Source organism: Panicum hallii, chromosome 5, assembly GCF_002211085.1.
Source record: "Panicum hallii strain FIL2 chromosome 5, PHallii_v3.1, whole genome shotgun sequence".
NCBI lineage: Eukaryota > Viridiplantae > Streptophyta > Magnoliopsida > Poales > Poaceae > Panicum > Panicum hallii.
Genome location: NC_038046.1, coordinates 25,614,886 through 25,636,276, shown reverse-complemented (window position 1 = coordinate 25,636,276; position 21,391 = coordinate 25,614,886).

Sequence of the window (21,391 nt, the reverse complement as noted above, 5' to 3'; positions counted from 1 at the left end):
AGGACTGGCGCCATAGTTAACCTCTTCTTCAGCTCATCGAAGGCCAGCTGACGCTCATCAGTCCAGGAGAAATCCACACCCTTCTCTAGCAAGGATGTCAAAGGCTTCGCAATCTTGGAGAAATTCTCAATGAACCTCTGATAATATCCTGCTAAGCCTAGAAAGGAATGAACTTCCTTCACAGTATGCAGCACCTCCCAGTCAAGCACATCCTTCACCTTGCCGGGATCCACCGCAATACCTCCCTTGGAGATGACATGACCGAGGAATGGAACCTCGTCAATCAAGAATTCGCACTTGCTGAGCTTGGCATACAGCTTGTGCTCTCTCAACCTCTGCAACACGAGCTTCAGATGCTTCTCATGCTCTGCTTCTGACTTGGAATATATACCAGGATATCATCAATGAATATCACCACAAAGGTATCCAGGTAATCCATGAAAACCTTGTTCATCAGATGCATGAAGAAAGCCAGAGCATTGGTCAAGCCGAAGGACATGACCGTATACTCGTATAGCCCATACTTGCAGGTGAATGCTGTCTTTGGGATATCCTCGGGACGAATCTTCAGCTAGTGATAACCCGAATGCAGATCAATCCTCGAGAATACACAAGCACCCTGAAGCTGATCAAAGAGATCCTCAATATGGGGTAATGGATGCTTGTTCTTGATGGTGACTGCATTCAGATCCCGATAATCAACGCACATTCTCTTTGCGCCATCCTTCTTCTCTACAAGCAATACAGGAAAAGCCCAAGGAGAGAAGCTGCGGTGGATATAGCCCTTGGCTAGCAACTCGTCGATGGTCTTCTTAACTTCCTCATGCTCAATGGTTGCCATACGATAGAGCCGCTTAGCAATAGGAGCTGTGCCAGGCAAGAGATCAATAGCAAACTTAATGTTGCGATCAGGCGGCATACCTGGCAAATCATCCGGAAAAATATCCGGGAATTCAGACACCACGCAAATACCATCCGTGGGTCTAGCCTCCATCTGACAAAGAAATCCAGAGGGCTCCGAAGCACTGACTGTGACTTCCTGTCCATCCGGTGCTGACATGTGGACAGTCCTCTGAGCACAATCAATCCTGACACCCCATCTAGCAAGGGTCTCCATTCCAAAGATCACATCGATACCCACCGAGTTAATGACGATAAGCCCGGTGCGGAACTCTACCCCCCTTATGATCACACTAATCCTGGAGCAGATAGAGCAGGTATGGATCTTGCCTCCAGGTGTAGTAACTACCATAGGAGTCCTCATATAGGATACCGGTATACAATATTTGTCAGCAAATGACTGAGTAATAAACAAATGCGTAGCACTAGTATCGAAAAGAACTGAGTAATAACCACGTTAGGAGCCTCGGCCGCCGACTCAGCCGTCACGTGGTTCACCCTGCCCTGTGACGGCACCCTAGGCTGAGCTGGGCGCCCCTGCGGTCCAGACTGCACCTTCCGGGGACAAGCGTTGGCGTAGTGTCCCGGCTCGCCACAGTGATAGCACGCCAGTGGGAGTGCTGGAGCCTGCTGTCCGGCAGGAGGAGTAGGCACTCCCTGCCGCGGAGCTGGTGCAGCTGGTGGAGCTAGGTGTGCTGGAGGTACTGGGAACCTCTGGCCCTGCCCCGCCTGCTGCTGCTGAGGACGAGGCGGGTACTGCTGCTGTCGCGGCTGGTACGGCTGAAGTGGCCTCTGCTACTGCTGCTGCGGGTGCTGGTATCGAGGCCGAGTGTTGCTGCCAGACGCAGCAGGAGTCATCTTCCTCTTCTTGTCCTCAATTGTCACACCCGATTTATGAGAACATAAATCGAGCAATCATATATGCGCCAGGATCAAGTCACGCATATATACAACAGATTATCAAGATATCACAACACATGTCACGAATAAAAGCGTATAAATTATAAAATGAATATCTTTATTACAACTGAATCAAGAATCAGTTCAAAGAAATGCGGAAGCGTAAAATGAATACATGAAAAGCTGGGCGCCACAGGGACGTCAACTGGGAGACGAACGCCTAGAAGTCGTCGAAGCCGCTGACGTAGTCCTCCACGTTGCCAGGCACTGAGCAGCAGTCAAAGATATCTGAAATAGAACAGAAGAGTAGAGAGGCAAGTGTGAGTACAAACTCGTACTCAACAAGTATAACACGAGCATGAGGCTCTAAGGTTAGCTGACTCAACTGCATTAGCTTTTAGTCTTGGCAAATTTTATTAAACCTAATTACTACAAGTGGATGAATTACCATAACCCAAATTGCATAAGATTTAATCAATATTAATTAAGAACTACTGAGAACCATCCAAACCAAACCACCCGGGGAATCTCCCTAATCAAAGGTTGATAACCCCACTAATCAGACGGAGGATCTGGGCCGCTCATGACTGTGAGCACAGCTGATATACCAGTTTTACACTCTCGAGAGGTTGCACAACTTTACCCACAAGTCGTGAGCTACGCTAGTTATTCATCACACTTCCTTAGGTGAGATGGCTAGCAAGCACACTACGAGACCGTTACAAAGGACACGTTGGTAAGGTGTAACCGCTAAGGATTTTGGATCAGCGACGATGGGGCCCACCTCCGGGGGTACAAGACACACAGCACAGACCAAGCCGGAGGAGCAGGGACCATTGAAGCTTACCACCCCTCTTGCCCACGCAGGTAAGTTACTCCGGAACCAACACGACCTAATTAGTAAGTCAAGACCGTCCCATTCCAGTCTTGTGGTTGCGCGGTTGTCCCAGGTTGTCGCTCTATGAACCGATCCTTATGGAGAGTGGCCAACCAAGCACTTAAGCACCGTGCTGGCCCCCTAAACCATGTTTCTAACAAAAACATCTTTTAAGGACGCACAAACCACTCAAGCACACAGCACAGAGGGTCGGCTCCAGAATTAAGTTGCATAAGACCATTAATCAAATTAATTAAAAAGGACCCAGATACGTTATAGCGTAGCAACCTAGCACAACTAACCAAAAATGCAACCCATAGGATATATATAAGGATATAAAGGTGGCTAGGAAGTCCTTATAGGTATACAGTATTAAAATGCAGTATGAAATTGTATTTAAAAGTGATAGGAGGTTCATGTTATACTTGCCTTCCTCGTACTCTCCCGGCTGTTGCTCGAACTGCTCGGAAGACGGCTGCTCCTGGTACTGCTCCGGTGGCTCGACGTCTATTCACGATCGTAACAACAATACATGGGCCACACATGCACACACATGCAAACAATAGTAAAATATAAGAAACAGTACACCAATACAATAGAACAGCACATAAAACTGGACTATAACCATTCTACGCATTACAACGATCGCGTGGATATAAAGAACACTTAAAACGGAGCTAAAACGCGAAAACTGCGCTCGAAACAAGATCCAGGGACTTATTTGTAAGAAAAACATGACTTACAGGGGGTTCTGTGCAAAAACTGAGGGCTAAAACCTAATTAAAGGTTAGACACAGGGACTAGCCTGCAAAAACTCTAAACAAGGACTAGAAAACCTAAATCCAGAGAGCTCAGGGGTCAAAAGGGAAGAAAAAGGGCCTATCTGTAAATATTTTTGAGCTAGGGTTGGACGGCGGGTTGATTTCCCTAAAAGACAGGGACTCTTTAGCAAGAACGCCAGGCCGAACCGGTACGCTCTAATCTGTAGCGTTGGATCATGATCTGGTGGTTTGGATTAGATCGGGCTCGCGAAGGGGTACGCATAGATCTCACCCGTTGGATCTCGATCCTACGCTCCGGACTCTATCTTCCCTCGGATCTAATACCCCCCGCTGGATCTGAGATGGGCGGCCTAGATTTAAAATCCCTGGCGAACCGGTAAGCACGGACTCCGTCCGTTAGATTCAGATCCCGTGGCGCAGATCCATCCCAACCGCGATCTAATCCTACGCGTTGAATACGGATCGGGTGGCTAGGGTTCGCAGGAGCACGGCCGGCGGCGGGATGGCCACCGGAGCTCGTCTCCGCGGCGGCGCTTCGCCGGCGTAGGCCGATCTCGGCCATCCGGGCTCCACTTGGGACGAGATCAACCCTTGGAGGATGCTGGCGGCACGTGTAACCTATCTGGGCCATCGGCGCGGCGGATTGGGGCTCGGGGCGGTGCTCCCCGCGGTGAGGGCGGTTCGGGGCACGGTGGCACGGGGAACGCGCACGAACAGAGGGAGTTAGGGAGGGAAAAGGGGCACGGCACGCTCCTTACCTTGCCGGGGTGTTGCGACGACGGTTGGAGGCCGAGGATCGAGGGCTCCGGTGTTGAATTGCGGTGGCGCAAGGCGGGTTGGCGGCGGAGCTGCCCTCGGGTCGTGAGGTGGAGCGGCGGCGCTAGGGCATAGAGGGGAGTTGGGGGAGGCAAAGGCGGCTGAGAGGAAGCGCAAGTGAGCGGCCGGCTAAGAGAGGGGGAAGAGCGGCCTCGGCGTGCGGGTCACACGCAACGAACCCCGAGCTTCTCGCGGTCCCGTTACGGCTCGATCCAATCCAGGGCGGGCGAGCTTCTAGAAGGGGAAGAGGGCTCGGGTACTGGCCAGGGCGCGGCTCGGGTGCGGCGCAAGGGCCCGGGAGCGCGGCGGGGCGGGGCCACGGCCAGTGGCAGGGCGGCCGGCCGGCGGGGAGAAACAGGGGAGGAGGAAAAGAAAGAGGGGAGAGGAGCTGACGCTCGGGTGAGGGGAGGGCGCCGACAGGCGGGCCCGGAGTGGCAGAGAAAGAAAAGGAGAGGGGCGCACGTGGGCCGGCCTGGCTGTGCGAGTGAGAGGGGAAAGGGAGAGAGGGTGGAGCTCGGGCTGGGAAGGAGATGGGCCTCGGGCTTGGCCCACGCGGGAAGAAAAGGGGGGAACGGAGGAGCTGGGCCTCGGGCGGCTTTGGGCCGTGGGAAGGAGAGAGGGCCCGCGGGGAAAGAGAGAAGGGGAGGGGTGCTGGGCTAGGCTGGCCGGCTGCTGGGTTGGGCTGCCTTCTTTCATTCTTTCTCCTTTTCTTCTTTTGTTTTTCTAACTCACTAATTCAAACAAGCTATTTGAATTCAAACTACAATCTGAATTCAAACCCATAAACTCAACACAAATAAAACAATGCTGCAGCATGAGTGCACAAACATTTCAATCCTATGATAAATTTTATTTTCTTGTGTTATAAATTGCTTTAAATGCCACAAAAATTAAAGAAAAGCCTGGAAAATTTATTTAAGTCCAAATAATTTCATTAAAATTTAAGGGAATTACCTTAGGGTGTTACAAACCTACCCCCCTTACAGGAATCTCGTCCCGAGATTCGGATAGGCTAGCTAGCAAAGAGATCGGGGTATGTCTTCCTCAGCTCATCTTCTCGCTCCCAAGTAGCCTCATCCTCTGTATGATGACTCCACTGCACACGGCACATCTTGATCTTCTTGTTTCTGGTAACTCTCTCAGATGTCTCCAGAATCTTCACCAGATGCTCGATATAGGTCAGATCCTCCTGCACATCCAACCCTTCCATCGGTGCTTGCTCTTCTGGCACTCTCAAGCACTTCTTCAGCTGAGACACGTGGAACACATCGTGCACTCCTGAGAGATTGAGAGGCAACTCCAAACGATATGCCACCTCACCTTTCCGTTCCAACACCTTGAACGGACCAATGTATCGAGGAGCTAGCTTCCCTCGTACATTAAACCTGCGGATTCCTCTCATCGGCGAGACCTTCAGATATACATGATCACCCACTGCGAAGGTTAAATCTCGACGACGAACATCCGCATAGCTCTTCTGACGAGTCTGAGCGACCCTCAGATTCTCTCGCACCTGCTGCACCAGCTGTTCGGCCTCCTCAACAATATCCGGACCAAACACCTGTCTCTCGCCAATCTGATCCCAATACAGTGGAGTCCTACACTTCCGACCATACAGGGCCTCGAAAGGAGACTTCTTCAGACTGGCCTGATAGCTGTTATTATAAGAAAACTCTGCATACGGCAGGCATTTATCCCAGCTGGTACCATACTGAATAGCACAGGCTCGAAGCATATCCTCCAACACTTGGTTGGTCCTTTCTGTCTTCCCATCTGTCTGAGGATGATAAGCAGTACTGAAGCGCAGCTTCGTATCCAACGAATCATGCAACTGCTCCCAGAACCGTGAAGTGAACTGAGATCCTCGGTCAGATATAATCTTCTTCGGAACACCATGCAGACATACGATCCTGGAGATGTACAACTCTGCGAGTCTAGCACCGGAATAAGTAGTGTTCACTGGAATGAAGTGAGTAACCTTCGTCAACCGATCCACTACTACCCATATGGAGTTGTACCCCTTCTGAGTACGAGGCAAGCCAACAATGAAGTCCATCGTGATCTCCTCCCATTTCCACTCTGGAATCTTCAACGGCTGCAATAACCCTGCTGGCCTCTGATGCTCTGCCTTGACACGCTGACAAGTGTCACAGATAGCCACGTACTCCGCAACGGAACGCTTCATTCCATACCACCAGAATCATTCCTTCAGGTCATAATACATCTTCGTGCTACCAGGATGTATAGAATACGCTGTATCATGAGCCTCACTCAGAATCAATTTTCTGAGGTCATTCACATCCGGCACACATATACGACCCTTGTACCACAAGGTACCCTGATCATCCTCTCTGAAATGAGGGGCCTTGCCAACCTTGAGCAGTTCACGAATCTCCTGCAGCTTCTGATCTTCCTTCTGATGCTGCCTGATCTCAGCCTCTAGAGTGGGTTCTGCCTCGAATGACATACCCGAGGTATGATGCAAGAAACCCAGGCTCAACTGCTCAAACTCCTCGCATAACTCCTGAGGCATCAAAAAAGCCATGGCCATGTTAACATAGCTCTTCCTGCTCAAAGCATCTGCTACAACATTAGCCTTACCCGGATGATAGTGAATCTCCAGGTCGTAATCCTTGACCAACTCTAGCCATCTTCTCTGCCGCATGTTCAGCTCACTCTGGGTGAAAATATACTTGAGGCTCTTGTGATCGGTGTAAATATCACACCTCTGCCCAAACAAGTAATGCCTCCATATCTTCAGAGCATGCACAACTGCGGCTAACTCCAGATCATGAGTGGGATAATTCAGCTCGTGCCGGCGCAACTGCCGCGAGGCATAAGCTATCACTCTGCCTTCCTGCATCAGAACGCAACCAAGACCATCCCTCGAAGCATCACAATACACTGTGAACCTCTTGCTCTGGTCTGGCAGAGTAAGGACTGACGCCGTAGTCAACCTCTTCTTCAGCTCCTCGAAGGCACTCTGACGCTCCTCAGTCCAAGAGAAATCCACACCCTTCTCTAGCAAGGAAGTCAAAGGCTTTGCAATCTTGGAGAAATTCTCAATGAACCTCCGATAATAACCTGCTAAGCCCAGAAAAGAGCGGACTTCCTTCACCGTCTGTGGTACCACCCAGTCAAGCACATCCTTCACCTTCCCGGGGTCCACAGCGAGACCTCCCTTGGAGATAACATGACCGAGGAACGGAACCTCGTCAATCCAGAACTCGCACTTGCTGAGCTTGGCATACAGCTTGTGCTCTCTGAGCCTCTGCAACACAAGCCTCAGATGTTTCTCATGCTCTGCTTCTGACTTGGAATATATCAGGATATCATCAATGAATATCACCACAAAGGTGTCCAGATAATCCATGAAAACCTTATTCATCAGATGCATGAAGAAAGCCGGAGCATTGGTCAAGCCAAAAGACATGACCGTATACTCGTATAGCCCATACTTGCAAGTGAATGCCGTCTTCGGGATATCCTCAGAACGAATCCTCAGCTGATGATAACCCGAACGCAGATCAATCTTCGAGAATACACAAGCACCCTGAAGCTGATCAAAAAGATCCTCAATACGGGGCAATGGATGCTTGTTCTTGATAGTGACTGCATTCAGATCCCGATAATCGACGCACATCCTCTTCGCGCCATCCTTCTTCTCTACGAGCAATACAGGAAAAGCCCAAGGAGAGAAACTGCGATGGATATAACCCTTGGCTAGCAACTCGTCGATGGTCTTCTTAACTTCCTCATGCTCAACGGGAGCCATACGATAGGGCCGCTTAGCAATAGGAGCTGTGCCAGGCAAGAGATCAATAGAAAACTCAATGTCGCGATCAGGCGGCATACCTGGCAAATCATCCGGAAAGACATCCGGGAATTCAGACACCACGCGAATACTATCCGTGGGTCTAGCCTCCATCTGATGAAGAAATCCAGAAGGCTCTGTGGCACCGATAGTAACCTCCTGACCACCCGGTGCTGACAGAAGAACAGTCCTCTGAGCACAATCTATCCGGACTCCCCACTTAGCAAGAGTCTCCATCCTGAGGATCACATCAATGCCCTTGGAGTCTAGCACCATCAGATTCGCACTGAAATCTACCCCCCTTATGGCCACACTGACTCTGGGACAGAAGACATGAGACCTCAACTGTCCTCCCGGTGAAGATACTAACATGCACCTCTTTAATGTGCTAGTAGGAATACCATGATGCTCAACAAAAGACTGGGTGATGAAAGAATGTGTAGCACCAGTATCAAAAAGCACTGTAGCAGGATGGGTGTTGACCATAAACGTACCAATAACCACGTTAGGAGCCTCGGCCGCTGACTCGGCCGTCACGTGGTTCACCCTGCCCTGAGCTGGGGCCTTGGGCTGAGCTGCATGTCCCTGCTGTCCTGCCTGTGCCTTCCGGGGACAGACGTTGGCGTAGTGCCCCGGCTCGCCGCAGTGGAAGCACACTCGAGGAAATGCAGCGGCCTGCTACCCAGGTGGAGGAGTGGGCGCTCCCTACCTCTGAGCTGGTGGAGCCGGAGGCGCCGGAAGCCTCTGACCCTGTCCCGCCTGCTGCTGCTGCTGCGGACGAGGCGGAAACTGCTGCCGCTGCTGGTACTGCTGGGGCGGCCTCCGCTGCTGCTGCGGATGCTGATAGCGGGGACGAGTGTTGCTGCCCGAAGAGGATGGAGCCATCTTCCTCTTCTTGTCCTCAATCTCCCGGCGCTTACGCTCGGTGTTGAGGGCCGCATCAACCAGCTGATTGAAGTTGTCGAAGCGGTGGTTCAGCAGCGCATACTGGATGTGATCATCCAGTCCCTCCTTGAAGTACTCCTGCTTATCGCTATCACGAGCGACGTCAGCAGGGGCGTAGCGGGCAAGCTGGAGAAAACGGTCACGGTATTCCGTCACCGTCGTCGATCCCTGAAATGATAAACACCGATAGCAAGGATAGAAATCGCTCAATGCGTCAGGCTTACGAAGGGAATCAAGGATAGATCAAGCTCAAAGAAATTGTAGAGAATTCCCTTTAGTTTTACCTGCTTAAGGGCACGGAACTCCTTCTGCTTCATCTTCATAATGCCCTCAGGAATGTGATGGTTCCTGAAACGCTCACGGAACTGGTCCCACGTGAGAGCATCACGATCCCGAGCTGGGTAGGACTCCCACCAGTCAAGGGCAGACCCTCGCAGCTGCCCTGCTGCGTAAAGGACCCGCTCTCGGTCGTCGCACTGCGCAACAACCAACTGGCGCTCCACCGAACGAAGCCAGTCGTCCGCCTGGAGTGGGTCCGTAGCGTGAGAGAAGGTCGGAGGGTGACCTCTCAGGAAATCCGCACGCCTGTCACGGGGCTGAGGCGGCGGTGGAGGCGGTGGCTGAGCATGGATCTGCTGCAGAGCCTGAACGGTGTTGTTCAGGGTCGCCATCATCTGCATCTGGAGCTGGAAGAACTGCTCCGGGGTCAGTGGCGGCGGCATCGGCAGCGGCTGACCAGTACCCTGGTTGTTCTGCTCCTGCTGGTCAGAACCGGAACCGGTGCACCTGGTGTTCACCATCTGATTGCAACAAACGAAATCCATGAGAAGGAGATATTGTGCGGCTGCGGAAATGAAACTTCGGAAGGATATGATAGAAAGAAAGGAATATAGGTTTTACCCCCAACGTTCTAACTCAAATTTTATTATTTAGTTCAAGTTGGGTTAGGGTCGATTTGCATGAACAAGTTTAACTACTAGACTATGCAATCAACCAAAAATCCAAATCAAACATTTGCACAATAACAAACATTCAATATTCACAACTTAGTCGAGTTTTCCACACTACTCGACTAACACACTCGTTCTAGCGTATTTTTTTATCGGGACGACCTAAACTTATAAATTACAGGATTAGGCGTCTCGGGCCAACGTCTACGGAAAACTCAAGCTATTTCTCAGAAAGGACAGGAGAGAGATAGCAAATCAAGGACTCAAGGCTCAAGGAATAGAAGCAGAAAATGATGTTTGGGTTTTGCGGAAGCAGAGCAAGCGAAAAGAAGTCCTAAACTCGACCAGTTCTATCTAGGCTTCGTCCTACAGTCGACACGGCTCTGATACCAATCTGTCACACCCGATTTATGAGAACATAAATCGAGCAATCATATATGCGCCAGGATCAAGTCACGCATATATACAACAGATTATCAAGATATCACAACACATGTCACGAATAAAAGCGTATAAATTATAAAATGAATATCTTTATTACAACTGAATCAAGAATCAGTTCAAGGAAATGCGGAAGCGTAAAATGAATACATGAAAAGCTGGGCGCCACAGGGACGTCAACTGGGAGAGGAACGCCTAGAAGTCGTCGAAGCCGCTGACGTAGTCCTCCACGTTGCCGGACACTGAGCAGCAGTCGAAGATATCCGAAATAGAACAGAAGAGTAGAGAGGCAAGTGTGAGTACAAACTCGTACTCAACAAGTATAACACGAGCATGAGGCTCTAAGGTTAGCTGACTCAACTGCATTAGCTTTTAGTCTTGGCAAATTTTATTAAACCTAATTACTACAAGTGGATGAATTTCCATAACCCAAATTGCATAAGATTTAATCAATATTAATTAAGAACTACTGAGAACCATCCAAACCAAACCACCCGGGGAATCTCCCTAATCAAAGGTTGATAACCCCACTAATCAGACGGAGGATCTGGGCCGCTCATGACTGTGAGCACAGCTGATATACCAGTTTTACACTCTCGAGAGGTTGCACAACTTTACCCACAAGTCGTGAGCTACGCTAGTTATTCATCACACTTCCTTAGGTGAGATGGCTAGCAAGCACACTACGAGACCGTTACAAAGAACACGTTGGTAAGGTGTAACCGCTAAGGATTTTGGATCAGCGACGATGGGGCCCACCTCCGGGGGTACAAGACACACAGCACAGACCAAGCCGGAGGAGCAGGGACCATTGAAGCTTACCACCCCTCTTGCCCACGCAGGTAAGTTACTCCGGAACCAACACGACCTAATTAGTAAGTCAAGACCGTCCCATTCCAGTCTTGTGGTTGCGCGGTTGTCCCAGGTTGTCGCTCTATGAACCGATCCTTATGGAGAGTGGCCAACCAAGCACTAAGCACCGTGCTGGCCCCCTAAACCATGTTTCTAACAAAAACATCTTTTAAGGACGCACAAACCACTCAAGCACACAGCACAGAGGGTCGGCTCCAGAATTAAGTTGCATAAGACCATTAATCAAATTAATTAAAAAGGACCCAGATACGCTATAGCGCAGCAACCTAGCACAACTAACCAAAAATGCAACCCATAGGATATATATAAGGATATAAAGGTGGCTAGGAAGTCCTTATAGGTATACAGTATTAAAATGCAGTATGAAATTGTATTTAAAAGTGATAGGAGGTTCATGTTATACTTGCCTTCCTCGTACTCTCCCAGCTGCTGCTCGAACTGCTCGGAAGACGGCTGCTCCTGGTACTGCTCCGGTGGCTCGACGTCTATTCACGATCGTAACAACAATACATGGGCCACACATGCACACACATGCAAACAATAGTAAAATATAAGAAACAGTACACCAATACAATAGAACAGCACATAAAACTGGACTAGAACCATTCTACGCGTTACAACGATCGCGTGGATATAAAGAACACTTAAAACGGAGCTAAAACGCGAAAACTGCGCTCGAAACAAGATCCAGGGACTTATTTGTAAGAAAAACATGACTTACAGGGGGTTCTATGCAAAAACTGAGGGCTAAAACCTAATTAAAGGTTAGACACAGGGACTAGCCTGCAAAAACTCTAAACAAGGACTAGAAAACCTAAATCCAGAGAGCTCAGGGGTCAAAAGGGAAGAAAAAGGGCCTATCTGTAAATATTTTTGAGCTAGGGTTGGACGGCAGGTTGATTTCCCTAAAAGACAGGGACTCTTTAGCAAGAACGCCAGGCCGAACCGGTACGCTCTAATCTGGAGCGTTGGATCATGATCTGGTGGTTTGGATTAGATCGGGCTCGCGAAGGGGTACGCACAGATCTCACCCGTTGGATCTCGATCCTACGCTCCGGACTCTATCTTCCCTCGGATCTAATACCCCCCGCTGGATCTGAGATGGGCGGCCCAGATTTAAAATCCCGGGCGAACCGGTACGCACGGACTCCGTCCGTTAGATTCAGATCCCGTGGCGCAGATCCATCCCAACCGCGATCTAATCCTACGCGTTGAATACGGATCGGGTGGCTAGGGTTCGCTGGAGCACGGCCGGCGGCGGGATGGCCACCGGAGCTCGTCTCCGCGGCGGCGCTTCGCCGGCGTAGGCCGATCTCGGCCATCCGGGCTCCACTTGGGATGAGATCAACCCCTGGAGGATGCTGGCGGCACGTGTAACCTATCTGGGCCATCGGCGCGGCGGATTGGGGCTCGGGGCGGTGCTCCCCGCGGTGAGGGCGGTTCGGGGCACGGTGGCACGGGGAACGCGCACGAACAGAGGGAGTTAGGGAGGGAAAAGGGGCACGGCGAGCTCCTTACCTCGCCGGGGTGTTGCGACGACGGTTGGAGGCCGAGGATCGAGGGCTCCGGTGTCGAATTGCGGTGGCGCAAGGCGGGTTGGCGGCAGAGCTGCCCTCGGGTCGTGAGGTGGAGCGGCGGCGCTAGGGCATAGAGGGGAGTTGGGGGAGGCAAAGGCGGCTGAGAGGAAGCGCGAGCGAGCGGCCGGCTAAGAGAGGGGGAAGAGCGGCCTCGGCGTGCGGGTCACACGCAACGAACCCCGAGCTTCTCGCGGTCCCGTTACCGCTCGATCCAATCCAGGGCGGGCGAGCTTCTAGAAGGGGAAGAGGGCTCGGGTACTGGCCAGGGCGCGGCTCGGGTGCGGCGCAAGTTCCCGGGAGCGCGGCGGGGCGGGGCCATGGCCAGTGGCAGGGCGGCCGGCCGGCGGGGAGAAACAGGGGAGGAGGAAAAGAAAGAGGGGAGAGGAGCTGACGCTCGGTGAGGGGAGGGCGCCGACAGGCGGGCCCGGAGTGGCAGCGAAAGAAAAGGAGAGGGGCGCACGTGGGCCGCCCTGGCTGTGCGAGTGAGAGGGGAAAGGGAGAGAGGGTGGAGCTCGGGCTGGGAAGGAGATGGGCCTCGGGCTTGGCCCACGCGGGAAGAAAAGGGGGGAACGGAGGAGCTGGGCCTCGGGCGGCTTTGGGCCGTGGGAAGGAGAGAGGGCCCGCGGGGAAAGAGAGAAGGGGAGGGGTGCTGGGCTGGGCTGGCCGGCTGCTGGGTTGGGCTGCCTTCTTTCATTCTTTCTCCTTTTCTTCTTTTGTTTTTCTAACTCACTAATTCAAACAAGCTATTTGAATTCAAACTACAATCTGAATTCAAACCCATAAACTCAACACAAATAAAACAATGCTGCAGCATGAATGCACAAACATTTCAATCCTATGATAAATTTTATTTTCTTGTGTTATAAATTGCTTTAAATGCCACAAAAATTAAAGAAAAGCCTGGAAAATTTATTTAAGTCCAAATAATTTCATTAAAATTTAAGGGAATTACCTTAGGGTGTTACATCAATGTCCCAGTGCTTGCGCTCGGTGTTGAGGGCGGAGTCAACCAGATGGTTGAAGTTGTCGAAGCGGAGATTCAGGAGCGCGTACTCAATGTGATCGTCCAGCCCCTCCCTGAAGCGCTCCTGCTTATCGCCATCATTGGCGACCTCAGCGGGGGCGTAGCAAGCGAGCTGGAGGAAATGGTCACGGTACTCGATCACCGTCATAGCTCCCTGAAATGATAAGTACCGGGAAAAGAAGATGGAAATTACTCAGCATTTCCTATTTCACGGAGGTAAACAAGGGTGGGCTTGAGCTCAAAAGGAGTTGCGAAAAGATTTTACTCTAATCTACCTGCTTAAGCGTAAGGAACTCCTTGTGCTTCATCTTCATGACTCCAACGGGGATGTGGTGGTTCCTGAAGCGTTCCCGGAATTGGACCCAAGTGAGGGCCTCACGGTCCCGAGCTGGGTAAGACTCCCACCAATCGAGAGCTGAGCCTCGCAGCTGCCCTGCCGCGTATAGAACTTGCTCCCGGTCATCGCACTGAGCGACATCCAACTGATGCTCCACCGAACGAAGCCAGTCATCTGCCTGGAGTGGATCAGCAGCATGGGAGAACGTCGGCGGGTGACCCCTCAGAAAGTACGCATGCCTGTTGCGGGGCTGCTGCGGTGGAGGAGGCAGCAGCTGAGTGTGGATCTACTGCAAAGCCTGAACAGTGTTGTTCAGGGTAGCCATCATCTGCATCTGGAGCTGGAAGAACTGCTCCGGAGTCAGGGGTGGAGGCATCGGCGTCGGCTGGCCGGTACCCTGGTTGTTCTGCCCCTGTTGGCTGGAACCGGTGCCGGTGCTCCTGGTGTTCACCATCTGTTTGCAGTAGAACAAAATTTATAAGGAACCGATATTGTACAATTACGGGAAGAAAACTCTGGCAGGATAAGGTAGAGAGAAAAGAGTGTACGGTTTTACCCCCAACGATCTATCTCAGTTTTATTACTTAATTCAAGTCTGCGTTAAAGTCAATTTGCATGAGCAAGTTTAACTTCTAAACTATGCAATCAACCAAAAATCCAAATCAAACATTTTGCACAATCACAAACACTCAATATTCAAACCTTAGCCCAGTTTATCACACCACTCGACTAAAATAAACAGGCGCTCTAGCGTATTTTTGCAAAGGCATCCTAGGCTTATCAGGGCAGATAGAAAATTGCAGGCCAACGTCTATGGAAGAGATCAGACTAATTCTCGGAAAGGACAAGAGAGAGAGCTAGCAAATCGAAGTTTAGGACTCAAGGAATAGAAGCAGAAATGAATTTTTGAGTTTTGCGGAAGCAAGGCAAGAGAAAAGAAGTCCTTAGACTCGACCATTTCTATCTAGGCTTCATCCTACAGTCGACATGGCTCTGATACCAATCCTGTCACACCCGATTTACAAGGACATAAACCGAGCAATCATATATGCGCCAGGATCAAATCACGCACATATATAACAGAATTATCAAGACATCACAACACATATCACGAAATAAAAGCATATAAATTGTAAATGAATTCTTTATTACAACCGAATCAAGAATCGGTTCAAGGAGTGCGGAAGCGTAAATGAATACATGAAGAACAGGGCGCCATAGGGACGTCGGCTAGGAGACAAACGCCTAGAAATCATCGGGTCCACTAATGTAGTCCTCCACGTCGCCTGGTAGAGAAGGCAAGTGTGAGTACACAACTTTTACTCAACAAGTATAACACAAACTATGAGGCTCTACGGTTAGCTGACTCAACTGCGTTAGCTTTTAATCTGGGCAAATTTTATTAAAGCTATTTACTACAAGCTATTCACAACCATAACCCAAGTTACTGAATAATTAATTAAAATTACTCATAAGTCTACTGAAATCCAAGCCAAACCACCAAAGATAAACCCCACTAATCAGACGGAGGATCTGGGCTGCTCATGACCGTGAGCACGGCTAGTATACCAGTTTTACACTCTCGAGAGGTTGCACATCTTTACCCACAAGTCGTGAGCTATGCTAGTTATTCATCACACTTCCTTAGGTGAGATGACTAGTAAGCACACTACGAGGCCCTTACAAAGAACACATTGGTAAGGTGTAACCGCTAAGGATTTTGGATCAGCAACTATGGAGCAAGCCTCAAGGGGGTACAAGCACATAGCACAGACCAAGCCTCGTAGCGCGAGGGCCATAGAAGCTTACCACCCCTCTGGCCCCGCAGGTAAGTTACTCCCAAACTAAAATGACCTAATTAATAAGCCAAGACCCTCCCATTCCAGTCTTGTGGTTGCGCGGTTGTCCCAGGTTGTCGCTCTATGAACCGGTCCTTATGGAGAGTGGCCAACCAAGCACTAAGCACCATGCTGACCCCCTAAACCATATTTCTATAAAAACATATTTTAACGAGACGTGAGCCGCTCAAGTACATAGCACAGAGGGCCACTCTCAGAATCAAGTTGCATATACCATTAATCAAATTTAATTAAAAAGGACCATAATATGTGCGAGCGCAGCACCTAGCACAACTTAACCAAAATGCAACCCAAGGTATTTATATATAAAGGATAAAAGTGGCTAGGAAATCCTTATAGGCACATAGTATTAAAATGCAGTATGAAAATGTATTTAAAAGTGATAGGATGTTCATGTTATACTTGCCTTCCTCAAAGTTCTCCTGCTGCTGCTCAAAGGGCTCTGAAGAAGGTGGCTCCTGGTACTCCTCTGGTGGCTCAACGTCTACTCACGATCGTAACGCCAAAAACATGACCCACACATGCACATACATGCAAACAATAGCAAAAGATAAGAAACAATACAACAATACAATAAAACAACACATAAAACTGAGCTAAAGCTATTCTACACGTTACAGCGATTGCGTGGGCGTGAAAACCACTTAAAACGGAGTTAAGACGCGAAAACTAGGGCTAAAACAGGGTCTAGGGCTTAACTGCGAGAAAACTGAGGTTTTCAGGGGGTTCTGCGTAACCACCAGGTACTAAAACATAATTAACCTATAAACTTCAGGGTTAGACTGCAAAACTACGCGTCCAGGGACGGCGGACCCTATTTCTGGAAAGCTCAGGGGCTTTGGTGCAAAAAATAGGGGCTTAACTAGAATTACTTTTGAACTAACGTGGACTGCGGGTTCATTTCAAGGAAACTCAGGGTCTCTTTAGCAAAACTGCCAGGCCGAAGAGGTATCTTCTTATCTGTGCCGTCGGATCCGGATCGGAAGGTTTAGACCCGATCTGGATTGGACGGTCCGATCTGGCGGTGGTGCTTCGGATGTTCCGATCTGAACGGTAGGTCGGACGGTCCGATCTGATCACGGTGGATCGGACGGTCTGATCTGGACGATGGATCGGACGGTCCGATCTAGGCGGGGAATCTGTGCCGCTGGATCTGGATCTAACGGCTCGGGTTTAAAAGGGAGGGCGAACCGATACGCGGGGGAAGGGAGAAGTCCGATTCGTTGGATCTGGATCTGAGGGTTGGGATTTGATGAGGTTTAGATCTAATCGTGGGCATTCACTTCATATCAGGCGGTTCAGGATGGATCAGGCTGCGGCCGGCGGCGGGGGTCGCCGGAGCAGAGCTCCCGCGGCGGCGCCGAGCTAGGAACTCGTCGGAGTTCACGGAATTCAGTGCTCCTAGGGTCAAATTGGGACACTCAGGTACTTAGTATTGTCACACCTTAAATGTTAGTATGAAGTTGTGTGCAAAATGTGGTGAAAGTGTGTTTAAAAATTCAAATGATAAGGAAAAGGGTTGTATGTATAATTATAAATTAATAAAGATCCCTTAGTGTTAAATAGATGAGAATGGGAAGTGGAATCCAAATACACAAAGGTTGTTTTGGCAAAAGTCAAAAATTTGCATTTAAATCGTAAATATAGGTGAAACTACACCTAGGATATACATGTAGTGTAGTTTTTAAATAGGATTTATATAAAGTTTAGAAACTTTGCTAAGTTTTATAGTAGTTTCAAATCTGTTGCTCTTCTGTGAATGGACCTTAAAGCAAAGTTGTAGATTTTGAAAAACCCTACATTTTTGCTTTTGGGCCCATCTTCATTTGAGCTCTGGTTTGAAAGTTACTTGAGCATTACACTGGGGTCCCTATCTTTTCTGAAAATTACAACCCGGTCCTCTTTCGTCTACCTCTCTCTCCCTCCTCTGCTCCTCTGCCCGCGCGCCGCCATCGCTCTGCCGGCCATGTGCCGTGCCCCCGCCGCCCCAGCACCGCTCTGCACCAGTCCACACGTCCTCCCCCGCCTCGCCCACCGCCTTCCCGACCCCGCGCTGGCCTCTCCCCGCCGTGCCATGCCGCTTGTCGTCTGCCCGAGCCGCCTTTCACCGCCGCTCGCCGTCGTTGCAACCCGATCAGCACCACCTCCTGCTTCCCGGTGACCCTACGTGTCGCTCTCCGGCAGGTCGTAACTCTCCTCGCTGCCTTCTTCTCCGCGCGCCACGCCACCTCTTCCTCTGCCCGAGCTCCGCCGCGATCGCCACACACGCCGTCGATCCCTAACACTGCCTCTCACCCGCGGTGTTCACTTTAGTGACTTAAGGCACGTCTGGAGCCCCCACTGCATCCCCTCTTCTGCTCCTGCAACCCCAATTTCACCGCCATTTCTTCTTCCCGCGCTCAGCCCTCACCGGACCCCCGCCGGGCCTCCTAGCCACCGTCGTCAGTCGCCTACACCACCCCCGGACCCCGATCTTGTACCGCTAGAGAACCACAGTGACTCACTGGTGCTCCCAAGCCCATCCAATTTCATTTTTCCCCGCCCAACCATCACCCCCCACAGCGCCGGTGAGCCCCGAGCTCCGCCGCCACACGGCCTCCCGTCGACCCGCCAGTACAGGGCGTCTCCACCCCGACCGAGGGCACCAACAGCACCACGTCATCTCCCTGAAGTGATCCCACCCCTCCTTCACCACCCTCCGTCGCCCCAGCCCACAGAACACTGGCCGCCATCGCCGCCGGTAAGAGCCTGAAGTCCACCTCACCGTCGACAACTACCTTCTACCCCGTCTCCGACCAAATTGGGCACGGGGAAAGCATCCCCGCACTCCCGCGAAGCTCATGCGCGCCCTATCTGCCCCCGTTCACCAGCCCCTCGCCGAGAACAATGACGCACCGCCACGGCCCGCCACCATCTCTCGTCGCCAGCCATGCTCCGCCGCGATTCCTCGAGCACATCACCCACCCCTAGCCTCAGTAGAGTCTGGAGGTCGTACACGATCAGCTCTTACCCGGCCAAACCCTCGCCGCCGGTGAGAACACGTCGGACAGATCCACCGGCAGCCGTCGGGGAGAGTTAGGGGCACATCTGCGAATATTTTTCCTGTTCTAAGGGCCCATGTGCAAGAAACCAAGGACCCCAGTGTACACCTCCTTGTTATTTCATATGGGCAAGCTGCCAGCTTGTAAAATCAATAGGAAATTGTAGAAAATTCCAAAAATTGTCAAACTAGTTTTGTTGGAAACTAGAAGTCAAGCTCTACAACTTTTGTTAATGAAGTCTGGTTTAAAACTAAATACTTTTGAATCTATTTTAAACCTAAGTAAAAGGGGTATTCTATGCATAACTTGTGCATACAAACTTATTTTCTTGTAATTTTTGGTATGTAGCTTCTTTAAGTCATGAGTGAGCTTATGTAAAAATTTCAAGCTTAATATTGCTCTGTAGTTTAAGCTCTTTTAAACTTTTACAAATCAAATTTGAAATGGTTTGAATTTAAAGAAGCATGTTCCTAAGGCTTCTATGATTAGATCATTTTACCATAACTTAATAAGTTGATAATTAGATTCATAATTAAATTTTCAAGACTTTATAGTTCTATTTACTTAGGATTTGAATTTAAACTAGAAGTTTGAGTTTAAATTCAAATGTTTTAGTTTCTGTTTCCGGAAAATTATGAAAAAAATTCACCATAAGCTTATTTATTGAAAATAAACTTATCCACAAAAATTCAAGGTCAGAATCTTATGGTTCTTAAAATAAAAATCAAACTGGTCGAATTACTTCAAAGTAATTCCAATAAAATGACGTAACCTAAGTATAGACAGTAGTTTGGAATCCAACCCCCCTACTTCATGAGTTTATATTAGTTAATTTATTGGATTGCAACTTTATCGTGAAATGAAATTCTTAACTTAAGAACCATCTCACTTAAACCATTGCATATCATGTAGAGTCAGCAACGCTCGATGACGGGGACTATGAGCTAGTCCTGGAACAAGAACAAGGGTTTTCTGAAGACCTGATAAATGTTGCCGAGACTCTAACTGAAGCTCCGAACCAAAGTTCGGAAATCTTTGACACTCCTGCCCCCAACCCCACTCAAGAAGGCAAGCCCCGATGCATAACCCAATATTTTAATTTATTACACTTTTATCTATATATTATGTATTTTGCATTACGTCTAGGAGTTGAAATGAATCCCTAGATGCATAAATCCTAGGAATCCGATGTATTGTACCCGAGTCCTTATCGCATAGATGCTCCGCTAATAGGACCGGTAGAAGTCGAGTGATTTCCTGTCACTCGCGCGATATAGGAGTTGAATGTTTACTATTCTGCAATCACTATAAGGATAATGGACGGGGTCATGTGCAGTAACATGACCTGGAAGTTTACCCCATCTGTGTTGATAAAAGTTGATAAGGTCGCAGTGTGTGGTAGTGGTGGCTAAGCGTTTGAAAGTACTAGCCACATGCCGCGAAATATGGTAAAGCGGTAAGCCTAGTAACCAATCGGTCCGAGGAGTGGACATACCTCCCACCACTCGTAATTTGGTTTTTCTCATGCACCGACATGCGGGAGTACGTTCCGCGCAGCGGACAGGAGTACGGTCATGTAGTCGCGCTACAGGCGTATGTCCTGCACAATTGGTATGCGTACGGTCCTACAGTCGCTTGTGGTGGCCCTGTTCCACGAGTCGGAATGAAAGGCAAACGGTTGCTTTGGAATTATCGTTGGATATTCCAAGCGTGTGAGTTAGGTTTGCCTTGCAAGGTTATGAAATTCGATTCAGAATCGTCCGTTTCTCGCGGAAATTGAGACTACTTATTCCTTCTGCCACATAGAGTAATAACAGTAACTATTGTTGGAATAATCTTGATGGATGATAATCTCTACCTTGCTTGACTAGATTAGGTGCTTACCTAGAATGGTTAATGAGACTAGAATTTGAAAGCTAAAACATGAAAGTAGATCATACTCTTTGTTGCTTTTCAGCTAAAATTAAACCAGAACCATTCAAGCCTTCATGAGTCTAATTACAGGCTAAGTATACCCAATTCCGAGTAAGCCTTGCTGAGTATTAGAATACTCAGTCTTCCTAGTAACATTTTCAGGTATAACCTTTGAGAACCCCACGGAGAGTTCTGCATGGCCAATTTCTGTTCCGTATGGCTGGTCCGTGGAGTGGGATCCGTCCCCGGCTGGCAGTGACCCTCCCGAGTGACACCAAGCTTTTGGCTGAGTACGGTGTCAACCTTCGTGACGTGCGTAATCGTGAGTTTATTTTCCTTCC